The sequence below is a fragment of the Vigna umbellata genome, chromosome 5, assembly GCF_029865625.1.
Source record: "Vigna umbellata cultivar VRB3 chromosome 5, Vumbellata_1.0, whole genome shotgun sequence".
Classification (NCBI taxonomy): domain Eukaryota; kingdom Viridiplantae; phylum Streptophyta; class Magnoliopsida; order Fabales; family Fabaceae; genus Vigna; species Vigna umbellata.
The window spans coordinates 10,398,934-10,413,591 of NC_142169.1; positions in this window are offsets into that span (position 1 = coordinate 10,398,934).

Genomic DNA, 14,658 nt, shown 5'->3' on the forward strand with positions numbered 1-14,658 from the left:
ATCAGACAATAATAAATTAGATGTAGATTTATTTTTATACATCATATTAGGTTTTTCTATTCATTTCTTATTATATAAAAAACACATAAAAAATGTTTTTAAGAGTTAATGTTTGTTTTCTAGTGACGAAAAAGTGTTTGTATTGGGGATTCATTTTCTAAACTTTACATTTTCATTTGTAATTATGAATGTTTATTGAAAAACTCAATCATGATTTTGCATTCCCTTATTTTGGTTGTCGTGTTTGTCATTGTAAAATTACGATGGACTTTTTTTTTTGTTTTTTTTACTTTCATGAAATTTAATATAAAAATCAAATCTTGACTTTTACTTTGATTCGTTCTTCTACTAATAAAAAAATTTACAGTGAAATGTATATTTCTGAACTTGTTTTAGTTTGCAATATTATTTATATCAAATGAATGATTTCTTTTTATAAAGTTGAAGAAGATTTAGTGAAAAAAGAAGTTAAACCTAGGACAAAGATTGAGTCACTAGGATAGAAGATTGAGTGGTACATGTTCAATGGTATTAGGTTCAAGGTTACTGAATACTCATGAAGTTGTATAACTTTGTATGTCCTGTCTCGAGTTAAGCTTTTATGTTCATCAACTCTTCAACTTTATAGCAATTCTTCATTTGATATTCAACATGTTAAATTAAAAAAGTTTAGAAATGCTCATTTAATTGTAACCTTTTCTTTTATTTCTGGTTGACTTTTTTTAAGAAACTTGATATAGCTCGATGTAAATTGACACATAAGGTATAGTTCGACATAAATTTATGCATTTATATCAAATTTTCTATAATTTTGTAATGTCAGTATAAACACAATCTAAATTTACATGCTCTACAATAACATCAAACCTAGGAATCACATAGAAAACTTAAAAATAACTAATGTATAAGGTTTTCACATAAATGTATTTAGTTTATGAAAGTAAGTTTGAACTTTATTATTCTTTATCTTTAGAGTATTTGACTTGAAAGACTAAGATTTAGAGATAAGGAAGATTAATTGAAATTCTCATTTAAGATTGATGTGAAATGTTGAAAATCGTACATTAGATGTTTTGATTAATTTAGTGTGATATAAGATTAAATTTATTAGATGTTTTTTTAGCGGTGTTGAGTTTTTATATGGACATACATTTTATATATAAACTCTTGTTTTATGTTTTTTTTTTAAATGTGAGAGTGAAAATTGAAATAATAGATTTCTCTTTATAATGTAGATTTGTATAAGATGATATAAATTATGACTACTTTGAGTTTATATAAATTCTTATATATTATGATTAAAGTTATTTGAATGAATGGTTATGGACCTATGACCTTCCGGTTAGCCATAACCTATACGATCAACTATAACTTAAAATGGTCAACCATCAAACAATTGCAAATCACGAGTTTAGATAAACGACCAAATCGCTCATGCAATATGTGATTGAGATGAGACAATCAACTACCAGCTCAGAGAGCAAACCAAGGAGCTCAATCAACCACTAAACATACTTGACTTGTTGGCCATACATAAGCTTGAATGGTCAATCCCCAAACTTAGAGAGCAAACCAGCAAACTAGTGAGCCACCAAATAAATCGATCAACCATGCACTAGCTCAGACGTCAACCACAAGCTTGGAGAGCAAACCAGCAAACTTAATTGGCCACGAAACAGATCAATCGACCGTGCACCAGCTCGGGTAGTCAAGCACCAGCTCGTAGAGCAGACCATTGAGTTTGAATGATCACTAAATAGACTGTCTAACCTTGAATTGGACCGATCAGAATGAATTGTACTAGAGTATATTAACCTTAAAATTGATTAAATTAAGAGTAAAATATCATTACTCACAATTCGACCGTAATTAGGTCGATATTAATCAAAAGGCAACTATGAAATCTATAAATAAAGGTTTGAGATAAAGGAGGTAAGTTATGTGCATTAACTATTTCATTAATTGCTATATGTCAAACGTTGAACTAACTTTGACACTAGAATATCTTTTGCCAATTTGTTTGGGCGCATATAGGATCACTAATACTAATTGAACCTCAAACAACACAACAAAACCTAGACAATTAACTTTAACCCATACCCGAAGCACGTTATAATATAAATTAAGTATTTTGATGATTTGAAACTAGGTAAACTGAGACATGAATATACTTATTTGTATTAAGTAAAAGAAAAACTTCTTTTCAGGTCAATGAAATATCAAAGTCAGTTTTTATGATCAAATAATTTATTTAGTAACACTAATAGCTTAAATAATGGTATTTAATAGTACATCTTCTTACTCAATAAAAAACAATGTAAACCACACATATTTTATAGTTTGAGCAATGAAGAAATGGAGATAAGTCAATAACACTTTTTGAAAAAAAGAAAAAAATAACAAGTTTATATTTATTATTCAGAGTTCGAATCATTAATGATTATTTAGAGTTGTATAAGTATAATACTTTGATTAAAAGACCTAATATGTTACTCAAACAATTAAACATGTTGCTTAAGTAATAGTAAAAAACTTGAATAAGAGAATCTCAAAATCGATTTCCAAGAAAACACTTAAACAAAAATATTGTGCTCAAACAACATACTCTGATTGAATTTTCAAGAAAAGAATGTTTAAACGAGAATGTTGCACTCAACAATTTTTTACTTTGTTTTACTTTTGTGTGTATTAATGAAAAAACAGTATAAAGTGTAATGTGTGGAGGACATTTATTGTTTTGAAAAACACTAGATATTGTATATATTATTATGTTTTATAAAACCTTTAGGGTATCTAAATATGTGTAAACATTTGACCATAAGTGTGTATGCATGAATGTTTAAGGTTAGTCATATATGAGTCAATTTTGACAGTGTGAGGAGCAAGATATATAGTATGAATGGAAAGAGATGCATATGACAATGACAAAGTGAGTTGCCGAAAGCGTTATGTAAATGATATAAAATAAGAAATGAAATGATTCAGAAGAAGCATTAAACAGTAATATGATTTGGAAGAGGATCCGATGGGTATTTTATGTGGTGGGATTTATATGGGTATCTATCACTTGCCCATTATATAATTGCATATGCTTTCCCAATATAAAGGTATCAAAAAAACAAAGCGTAAAGTTTTGTTCAAGACATGAAAGTATTAGATATGCAGTGTGTAAAAAGTTACAATATGAATTGAAAGAAACGATAATGTGATGTATGCTCTGTTACATTGACATGCTAAGGTTTGAGAGAAGTGTGGACCCTTCAAATCAAATCATGTTTCATTATTTCAGAAAGTCACGAGAGCCAACAAGCAACAATTTATGCACAATATGTGCAATTTTTTCCCCACCTACCATTGAAGCAAAATCTTTTCTTATAGTATTTTTAATATTTATTTAAATAGATTTTTTTTTCCATGTTAAAATTTGGCTTCTAGGTGTCCAAAAACCAATCGGAATTGAAATATATTCTTTTTCAATTTTATTTAAACATTAAATAAATTTAACAAAAATTTGATTAAAAAGAATAAATTTATATATCTATGAAGTCGAGAGTAAATTGCGACAAAATTTAAAAAATGAACTAATTTTAATTTTGACAGGGAAAAAACATATTTAATTCTTGAAATGCTTTTAGTTGCTTTTTAATTTCCAATCATTTTAGCCAATGATATTTGTATTTTTAATATTCATTTCAAAGTTTTATTTTGAGTTGTTTCAATTAGAAAGATGATTGTAATATATTTAAATAACTAAATGTGTATTTAAAATATTAATTTAAATTATAATCTAAAATTTCCTTTTGATTGTAAAATAATTTTCTCATGATTAAAGAATTTAAAATATTATTTTCTTTTAAATCACAAAGTTTCTGTACATAAAAACTCATATTATTTAGTTAACAGTCATATCATAACTTAGTTTAATATATTATATAATGAACTTAATATTTAAATTATTAAAATATTTAATTAGCCTGTAAAGTATTACTAATTTTAATTAATATATTGTTTATTTTTCATCTTAAAATTATGTCTTCTTTTCTTATTTTTTGAAATATTTTCACTCCAATAAAATAAGTTTTACAAATATCATTAGACCAAAATGAAAATATATTTTAACTTTTTATTATCAATACAATTAATATTCAATAAATTAGTGAATTATATTTATATTCACACAAATCGTATTTTAAAAAGTTCATTTAAGTTATAATCATATAAAATTATATCTTAAAAGCTTATTTCATTAATTTGAATCTATTTATTCAATTTAAAAATATTTATTACGGTTAATAAAAATATATATTTTACACTATAGATAATCATTACAAAACTATTTTTTAGTTAAAAACGTCACAACTTTCGCTTTTGTTAAATTACTAATAAATTATTTTCAGATCACTGTTCATTTTTTTTTTAAACTTTTCTTAAAAATGTTTTAACACGTATCAAAAACACACATAGTTATTCTTTTTTAAAAAAAAGTTTTAGCAAACATGCAAAAGTTGGTATTAAACATTTTCTTTAAAAAATGATTTTTTTCATGAAAGAAACTCAAAATAACACAAAATATTGGTGTTGTGAATATTTAATGTTTTGATCATAGCTTTATTTTAAAAATTTTGTTTATGATAAAGAAGAGTATTTATATAATATCCAGTGTGTGTGTGTACATTGAAGTATAATATAATATTAGTATATACAGTGAAGGTACAAAACATTATTATCTAACCAAAGTGGTGGTACCAAGGAAAGAAGGACAGTAATAGAATGATAAAGAGAGAAAGGAAATTATGTATCAGATACTAAAAAAAGGAAGAAAGAAGTGAGCATACGAAGGTGTTAATATGGAGAGGGTTTGGGTTGATCTCCTCCTGCATCATGTACCTTGGTTAATTACATGGAAAATAAAAGGGTGTAAGTCAAATATAGAGGCAGCGATAAACCCAGTTGCAAGGATGTAGAGAGAGAGAGAGAGAGAGAGATGATTGTTGAAGGAGCAGTAGCATCAGAAGAAAATCAGAAAGGGTACAGATAGATGGATAATAATATTTGTTTGGAGTGAAGGTTTGACCTGATGTTGATTCTTTGTGATCATTCTGTTTCAGAAAACAGTGGTTGGAACAGTGGAAATGTGATGCTGGAGCAGAATCTCTATGCTATAAGCCTGGCCTCCACTTTATGAAAGGAAAGGAAATTAGGCATAGGATTCCCATTGTAGAATACACCTTCTCTCTCATTTCCCTAGGGATGCTGCATTTTACAGCCTACTTTGTGGGGCATGCATGCAACCATACCTTTATTTGCTAACACCTGTTACCTTACATCTTTCGATTTCCTTGCATATTTTACCTTTTCAATCAGGGGCTTCTTCTTCTTCCTCTACTACTACTACATCACTCAAAACCATTCAAAATCTCTTACTTTTCTTTTCTATTTTCCTCCCCATTCCTTCACATCTATATCTATCTAAACCTCCAAAACATGCTTCTGCTTTTTCCCATTCCATTTTCATCCATCACTGCCTTATCCCTTCCTAAACAATACCGATACCTTTTACAACATAATTCTAAAGAACTGCTCGCTATAATCTTCTTTAAGACCTTTTTTAACTCACTCGCATCAGTCAAACGATTTAGTCCTATATGTAGTAGACCATATGTATAGGATGTTAATTCGACCACTAGTCTTGTATTGTCGGTGAGATATACTTTTTGCTGTATTGTCCGATGAGATATTGTCTAGTAATTATTCACTTATATGTTAAAGGATTCTTCACATGTCTTCCTCGTAATATTGTATGTATTTTTTTTTATTGAATATCGTCATATCTTACTTTATGAGTTATAACATAATTGTTTATAAATAGGGCCTTTTAGCTTTTGCCCAGTGTTAATGGTTTGAGTTGTAATGATTGAGTTATGTTGAGTGAGAGTTTGCTGAGAGAAACCTTTGTAATCTCTAATATACGAAATTCTTTTATGAACTAAAATTGAAATTCGTTAATACTTAAGTTGAACCGTTTTAAACTCTCTGTGCTTGTTATTCTGTCTACCTTCTATCATTTTTAGTATTTGCTTTCGATTTTGTTTGTGATAAACATTTCTAAAATAGAAATTACAAGCTATTTAACAATAATAATACAAAACATAAAATGAAAACTACGTGATGATAAAATATATATACTCTTTATCGTTTGGTTTTAGTTTACATTATTCAAGGCTTTTCAGGCAGATTAATAAAAACAAAAATTCTAAGATTATCTCTAATGTTCTAATGTCCATGTTTATGCAAGTTGTTTACACTTAAGTAAATTTATTTAGAGCAAAATAACTTGAGAACGCATTTGCTCCAATAATTTACATAAAGAAAAATAATTTATTAACTGGTTTTAGATGAAAAAAAACGATTTTTGTCACAAGACTTTGAGCATTTATTATAGCAATCCTAACATTGAAGTTATTTTTTGTAAGTTGTTAAATTTATGCGAAATATTGAACCAAAAGTGTTCTAAGACTATATTATTGATTAGGATGAATCTTAGTAAAATATCTGTGATCTCTTTTCTAATTCGAATAAATGAATTGTGAAATATTACAAGATAACATTATTTATTGAAGGTAAAATTAAAATAATATTGAAAACATAAATCAACAGAAGCATTTTTTTAATACTAAAATATCAATAAAATTGACAGGGAGAAAGTAGTGCTAAAGAACTTGGATGGTGTGGTGTCACTCGTGAATAATGAATTTTCTTTTGGCAATAATAAATTATAGTGAAGAGGGATAATAATTTTGTTGACCATAATAAGGAATAAGTCTTGCTCCTAACTAGGAGTAGGTATGTTATAATTGTTTGTTTGATTGGTGAATAGGATAATGAGTGGAGTAGGAAATTTCCGTTGATATGGGTGCCCATTCCCTTATGCATTTAATAAGGAATTTCTTCCATAATTAATGATGTTGAAGCTTAATGACATGGATTAGTATGGTTTTTGGTGTCACCCATTTAATTCTAAAACTAATAGGTTTTGGTTAACGAAAAAATAGTCTTAAATTCAACTAGTTTAAAAATAAGAAGATGATTAAAGACCAATTCGTAATAGTTTTTTTCTTCTTTCAGAAATCATTATTTATATGTGATTTTTTTTCTAAAGAATATAAAATAGAGTATTTGCCAATTGTTTTTTCAAGAAAGTTGTTATTTTTTAAAAAATATTATGTATTTTTGAATTTGAAATCTAAATATTACGAAATATTTTATTTCTATTTGTGTTTCTAATGTTAAATTTTATAAAAGTGTGTTATTTTTAGTTTTTAGTATTATTAGATCATAATATTAAAATTAAAAATATCCTTAAAATATCAAAGAGTGGAAGGCCCAATGTACAAACATATTCAACAAGTTGCTCAACTACCAACCAAACCCACACAAATGATATTCATTAAGCACGTAATAATCTATGAATCTTAGCGATTTCATTTTGAATATATTATAAAAATTTAAAAGAAAACTAATTTTTTGTTCATTCAAGGATTTTATGAAATTTGTCATTACTTTGGAAATAAATAACTTTTATGAAATATTGGTAAATTGAACTTCAATCTTGAAGTTGCTATAGCAAAAACGACCCAAGACTACAGCCCAGACGAAAAAGATAGCCCAAATAATGTGGACCTTGACCCAAAATTAAAATTGGGGCTCAGGCCTGTTATTAGGGCTATTTCTTCCTGCAACATCATATTTTCCTCGGCTTTTACCCCTGAGTGCATTAAAAATCATAATTGGTTTTTGTCTTTCAGTTTTTGTTTTCTTTCTTCACGCCGCGGCCTGCACCGCATTACATCACCATCGGCATCCGCTAGAACAAGAGCTTGCACGTGCGCCTTCCGAGTCAATGTAGTCTGAGCCACATGATTGGAAGCTCCATTCCACCTCCACCTCTACGATGATGTTGATACGCATGCAAATTCTGAGTACTATGCAAACTCTGTTAATCTCCGTCGTATTCTCTTCGATGCATTCTCATCATCAATGTAAAAATACATAGATAAACGTCTAAGGTTGATGTTTGTTGCAAAAATTGGAAGAAGGCCCTTTCATTTTTCATACCGTCCAAAAACAACACTTGAAAAACAAAAAGAATGGTGCCTTCCGATTCATTACTCTGGATATTTTTTAAACATTTCAGATCGACTAATATGAAAATTACATGCAAATCTGGATTAGTCATGGAATTTCTGGATTTGAAAAAACCCAATCCAAAACTCAGATATAGTTTTCGAATTAGTCAATCTGAATTGCATTTTCAAATAAAAAAATGTATTAAATTAGGTATAATTTTTGGATTGATCAATATATAGTGTATTATCAATTGTAGATCCATCAACCCGCAAAATTCATGTGTAATTTTTTAACTTTGAGAGTACATTTTAGATTATATCTATGTGAATATATTGTGTATAACACATGTATCCAACTAATATATATGTATAAAATGGGCATTATGATTGATAACATTTATAAGGGAGTAATATTAAGTTTATAGTTATAAAGGACATAATTGTCATGAAATATTTGTATAGATAACTTAAAATAATATTCTAATTCAATGAAGAGTCAAATTAGAATTATCAAAATTTGAAATATGATTGATAGCATTTACAAAATGGGTTGTGGTATTCATTTATAAAAGAGGTAACATGTGTTAGAATTTTGTTTTCTCTCATCTCATAATAGAGATAACAAAAGGGTGTTTAAGACTCTCTATATTTAGAAGATTATATACTCAATTAATTTCATCATCCCCATAATTTTCAAAGACAAACTTAGCTATATTTTCACATTTCTTTTCTATCATAAATTAGATTATAAAATCAAATTGTAATGTGCATTTTAGATGTAAAGCCATGTAGTCAGTCTCCATTATTATTTGGTAGAAAATTTGTTTAAAAAGGTAGAGAAGGAGTGATTATGAGAGTATAAAAGGCATAAAGTTAATTATTCATGGATTGTCCTGAATGACGTATGAGTAGTCAGTTAAAAAACCAATTGAGACAGTTTCCGAACTCAAAATTAGGTAATTAGGCTTCAAATAAAGATTGTGGAATTTCTACATTGTCTTTTATTGAAGACAGAGTGGTTGGATTAGATAACCTTCTATTTCATGGCAACTGGAAATAATATTCTCACGAGCAAAACGTGAGATGAATTTGCTGTGTCTATCTAATAAGTCTTCTTTTCTCTTATCTGTTTCATTTATTTTAAGGAAAAATTATTTTCATGCATATGGAATGCATGCACAATGTCATCTCTTTCGGGCTTCTTTTTCCCCTCTTTCTGTATTTTTTATGCGTCTTCATTTAATGACATGCCTTTCTAAGGATTTAGGCACCACCATCAGGGAATAATACAACTTTTGAATTAATAAAAAATTTTAAGTTCTTCAAAGTATTATTGTTAATAAAAAATAATACAAGATATTTTATGACTTAAAATTGTGTGCATTTAATTCCCTCTTTTATGCATTTATGATCACATTGCTAAGAATGAGTATGATAAGAAGGTCCCCACTCAAACTATTTAACTTGTGTAATTTACTAAAATTGGCAACACAATCATATAGTCTCCAATCGGTTTACTTCGTCTTGTGTTATGCAACTCATTGTGTCTATACTTAAATTTTAAAATATATATGATTAGATTAATTCGTTTGAAAGTTATTTAACCAGGAAGAAAGTGTTCATATTAAGAAAAATTAATATAGCTAATATATATTATACATTTTCTTAAGTTTTAATTTTCTTCAAAGATTATTGTTACTTTATTCTAATAAATTCCTTGAATAATAAAGTCATATTCAAATTTAGATTTAGTTCAATAAAATACCTTAATTGATTTAATTAAGTTTATCATTCTTAGATAATCTTAAGAAATAAGAAATTTAATTTGTTTTTTCTTTTTATATTTTGGTGGTCCAACTGCTAATGCATCTCTAAACCAAATGGGTGAAAAACCTTTAATCTACTAAAAGAGGTGAACTAGCCTGTCGTACCATTAGTTGATTGGTAATAAGGTAGGTCAAAATAGATTATAAAATCACCTACTTTATCATCTCTATAAGACATATTTTTCACATTATCTTATCGAAATCTTACACTATTGTTGATATTTTTATAAAGAGTTAAAAATAATTTCATGAAGTTAATAAAGTATCTATAAATGTTTGACTTTACCTTGAAAATGATTAATAAGGCATGCTATTGAGTTTGCTTGTGCGCAAAAAAATGTTATAAAAGTGATTTATGTTTAAGTACTTTTTTTTTTCAAAATAAATATAAATTCCTATGTATTTATCTCCATGTTTTTTTTAATTTGTCACTATTTTATGTTAAGTTTTAAAATAAATTTATTCTAACAATAAAACGAAGTAATTATTTTATTAAAAATACTTTTCTTTAACAATAATTAAACAAATAGACTCGTTCTTCACTTTTACACATTGGAAAAGTAGTTATACTTGTTGGATACATATAACTATATAACATACTTCTACTATTAACTATATAACATACTTCTACTATGACAAGTTTCAAGTTTTCAAAACTATGCAACTTGATATTAATGTGAACTTGTTTCTTTACATAAAAAAAGATTTATTTATTTTTACTTAAATTATCTCGTATCATTTAAGTTTTCTAGAGGAGAAAGAATCATTATATGTTTCTTAGTAGAAAAAACCCACTCATCACTTGAACATTATTATTTCAGCATCAATTACTTGAGTCTTATCTCAATGCTCAGATGATACTGTTTACTATAAAATTTTAGAAGTTTCGTAATATTCAATGGAGCACCTCATCACTATTCAAGCGAGCATATTAGTGCTTTAGTATCCACATATATTATCGACATATAATTGTATTATTTTGTTGTAAAATAATAATTTATTACAAAAGAAATGTTGGATTTTGAACGTTCAAAAGTGGAAAACGGTTTTTTGTGCAACGTTAAGTTTTTATTTATTTTTTTATTTTTTGTTATTGTTAGCAATGGTTTTTGACCAAGTTTCTCAACTAAGGGGGTTGCCTCACGCTCTATAAATAAAGCATTTCCTGCATTCCTAAACACACAACATTTTCTCTCATTCTCTTTCCTCTTATTTTTATACTTTCTCCTTTTCTTTTCTAAAAATATCTTGGTTTTATTTTCTACTCACTAGTAAAAAATCGGGTTTTTACAGCGCACATTATGCCACGGTTCAACGAAAACCGCAGCATAATGGTGCGCGGTGGCAGTTTTGTAAATAAAACGAACATATATGCCGCGGTTCTACTGGGAACCGCGGCATATACCCCAGTCAACCATTGCCTTTGACGCCACGTATGAATAAAAAATTAAATAACAGAGTATATGCCGCGGTTCTCTGAACAACCGCGGCATATACCCTGCCAATTTATTGCAGGTGCTGACTGGGTCAGAGAATTTGAAAAGTTACAGGGGGTATATGCCGCGGTTCTCTGGGGAACCGCGGCATATACCCCTGTAACGTCTCAACTTCTCTGCCAGTCAGAGAATTTCAGAAGTTACAGGGGGTATATGTCGCGGTTCTCTGGAGAACCGCGGCATATACCCCTGTAACTTCTGAAATTCCCCAGAAGGCAGTTGGGGAGACAGTTGTGTTGAGCACGTTACAGGGGTATATGCCGCGGTTCTACGAGCAACCGCGGCATATTCTCCCATCTGAAATTAATTTAATATTAATTTGAAATATTTCGAGGTATATACCGCGGTTGCCCGCTGAACCGCGGCATATAGTTTGAAAATAATTTCAAAAATGCCATTTAGGATAATTTTTTTAATCAGTATATGCCGCGGTTGGGGGTTAAACCGCGGCATATACCCCTATTATACCGCGGTTAAGTAGGGAACCGCGGTAGATTCCCCCGTTCAGAGTTAAAAAACAAAACTTGGAACAGTGTCGTCGTCTTCGCGCAAGCTCTCTGTTTTCTTTCGCGTTTCTTCTCCTCCGAACCACCCATCACCTCAGATTTCGCGTTTTTCACCGTTTAAACTCAGAATTGTTCGGTCATTATTCATTTTTGACGATAAAAACGAGTTTTAGCCGATCAAAATCGTGATTTCGTTGCGTTTTTCACCCTCACCGCCGTCGTTCCTCTTCCAGGTATTTATGTCCTTTTGCATTCTTAACGTTATTTCTTCATTAGTTTTGGTAATGTATGAAGTTTCTATAGTTTTGGTAATGTATGGTATAATTTTTGCTTTAATTTTGATAATGCATGAAATTGTTATAGTTTTGGTAATGTATGGTATGGTTTTTGCTATAGTTTTGGTAATGTGTGTTGTAGTTCTTGTATTATTTATAAACCTTAAAATATTATTTATGTAATATTTAGGAATATGGATCGAAATTGGATTAATTTACCACGTATTAGTGCTGAGTACGAGAGAGGTGTAGAGGAATTTATACAATTTGCGCAACGTAATGAGGGGAGAACTGATGATGAAGTGAAGTTTAGATGTCCTTGTGTGAACTGTTTGAATGGGAGAAAGTTGAACGCAACTCAAATTAGAGAACATCTTATATGTGATGGTTTTCTAAGATGCTATACAACATGGATCTGGCACGGCGAAGAAATGGATTTTCCCACTGACTCTCAAAGTGTAAATGTTACTGATTCCACCATGGAAGAAGATCGACCGGATGAAGACAAATTGGAGGACATGATCCGCGATGTTGGAGCAGAAAATTTTGCCAAAGCTCATGTGTATGAGACGATGTCGACTGATGCAGAAACACCTTTGTATGTCGGTTCAACTAAGTTCACACGTTTGTCAGCGGTGTTAAGGCTCATGAATTTGAAGGCGAGCAATGGATGGACTGATAAGAGTTTTACAGAACTGTTGACGTTGTTGAATGAAATGTTGCCAGATGGAAATACACTGCCCACTCGTAATTATGATGCGAAGAAAATTCTTTGTCCAATGGGTATGGAGTATAAAAGGATACATGCTTGTCCCAATGACTGCATTTTGTATAGGAAAGAGTTTGAATTTTTGACAAAGTGTCCAAAATGTGGCTTATCACGATACAAGTCAAAAAACAATAGTGAAGATAATGGTCAAATAGAAAAAAATGGATCTGCTTTGAAAGTAGTTTGGTACCTTCCAATAGTGCCCAGACTTAAGCGTTTGTTTGCGAATCCCAAAGATGCTAAAAATCTTAGATGGCATGCAGATGAGAGAAAAATTGACGGGCTGCTTCGTCATCCAGCTGATTCAAAGCAATGGAAAAATATTGATCGACAATTCCCCGAATTTGGTAAAGAGTGTAGAAATCTTAGGCTTGGTTTAGCCACTGATGGAATGAACCCATTTGGTAATCTGAGTACCAATCACAGTTGTTGGCCAGTTATATTGATAATTTACAACTTATCTCCTGCATTGTGCATGAAGAGGAAGTACATGATGTTATCTATGATGATATCTGGTCCAAAGCAGCCTGGAAATGACATAGATGTTTATCTAAGCCCACTAGTTGAAGACTTGAAGGTTTTGTGGGTTGACGGGGTTGAAATATTTGATGCATTCGCTTCAGAGACTTTTATGATGCGTGCAATGTTATTTTGCACCATTAATGACTTTCCTGCTTATGGTAATTTGTCAGGATACAGTGTCAAGGGTCATAAAGCGTGTCCTATATGTGAAGAAAACACTGCAGCTCATCAATTGAAACATGGAAGAAAGACGGTGTATCTGCGTCATCGGAGATTTCTAAAACGTAATCATCCATATCGAAGGTTAAAAAAAGCATTCAATGGAGATCAAGAGAGGGACGAAGCACCAAATCCACTTACTGGCCTTGAAGTTCTTCAAAAAGTTAATAAAATACATCATGTATTTGGGAAAACATCGAAGAAGTCATCTGTAACGACCCCTTGGAAGAAGAAATCAATATTCTTTGATCTTCCATATTGGTCAAAGTTAGATGTTCGACATTGCATAGATGTGATGCATGTAGAAAAGAATGTGTGTGATAGCTTGATTGGTACATTACTCAACATTCAGGGAAAGACAAAAGATGGAGTGAATGCTCGTTTGGATTTGGTTGACATGAATATCCGAGAAGAGTTGGCACCGAAGGAGATTGGTAAACGTACTTATTTGCCCCCTGCATGTTACACAATGTCTAGACAAGAGAAGATAAGTTTTTGTGTATGTTTAAAGAGTATCAAAGTACCACAAGGATACTCTTCAAATATGAAGAGTTTAGTGTCAATGCAGGACTTAAAGCTTGTTGGCATGAAGTCTCACGATTGTCACGTCTTAATGCAACAGTTGTTACCGGTGGCTATTCGTGGAATTTTGCCCAAAAATGTTAGGCACACCATAAACAGGTTGTGTTCATTTTTCTCGTCAATATGTAGTAAAGCCATCCATCCTACAAAGTTAGATGAACTTCAAGGCGAGATTGTTATCATCTTGTGTCAACTAGAGATGTTTTTCCCTCCATCTTTTTTTGACATCATGGTACATTTACTTGTTCATTTGGTTAGAGAAATCAAGTTGTGCGGACCGGTATACTTAAGATGGATGTATCCTATTGAGCGTTATATGAAGATTTTGAAAGGGTAC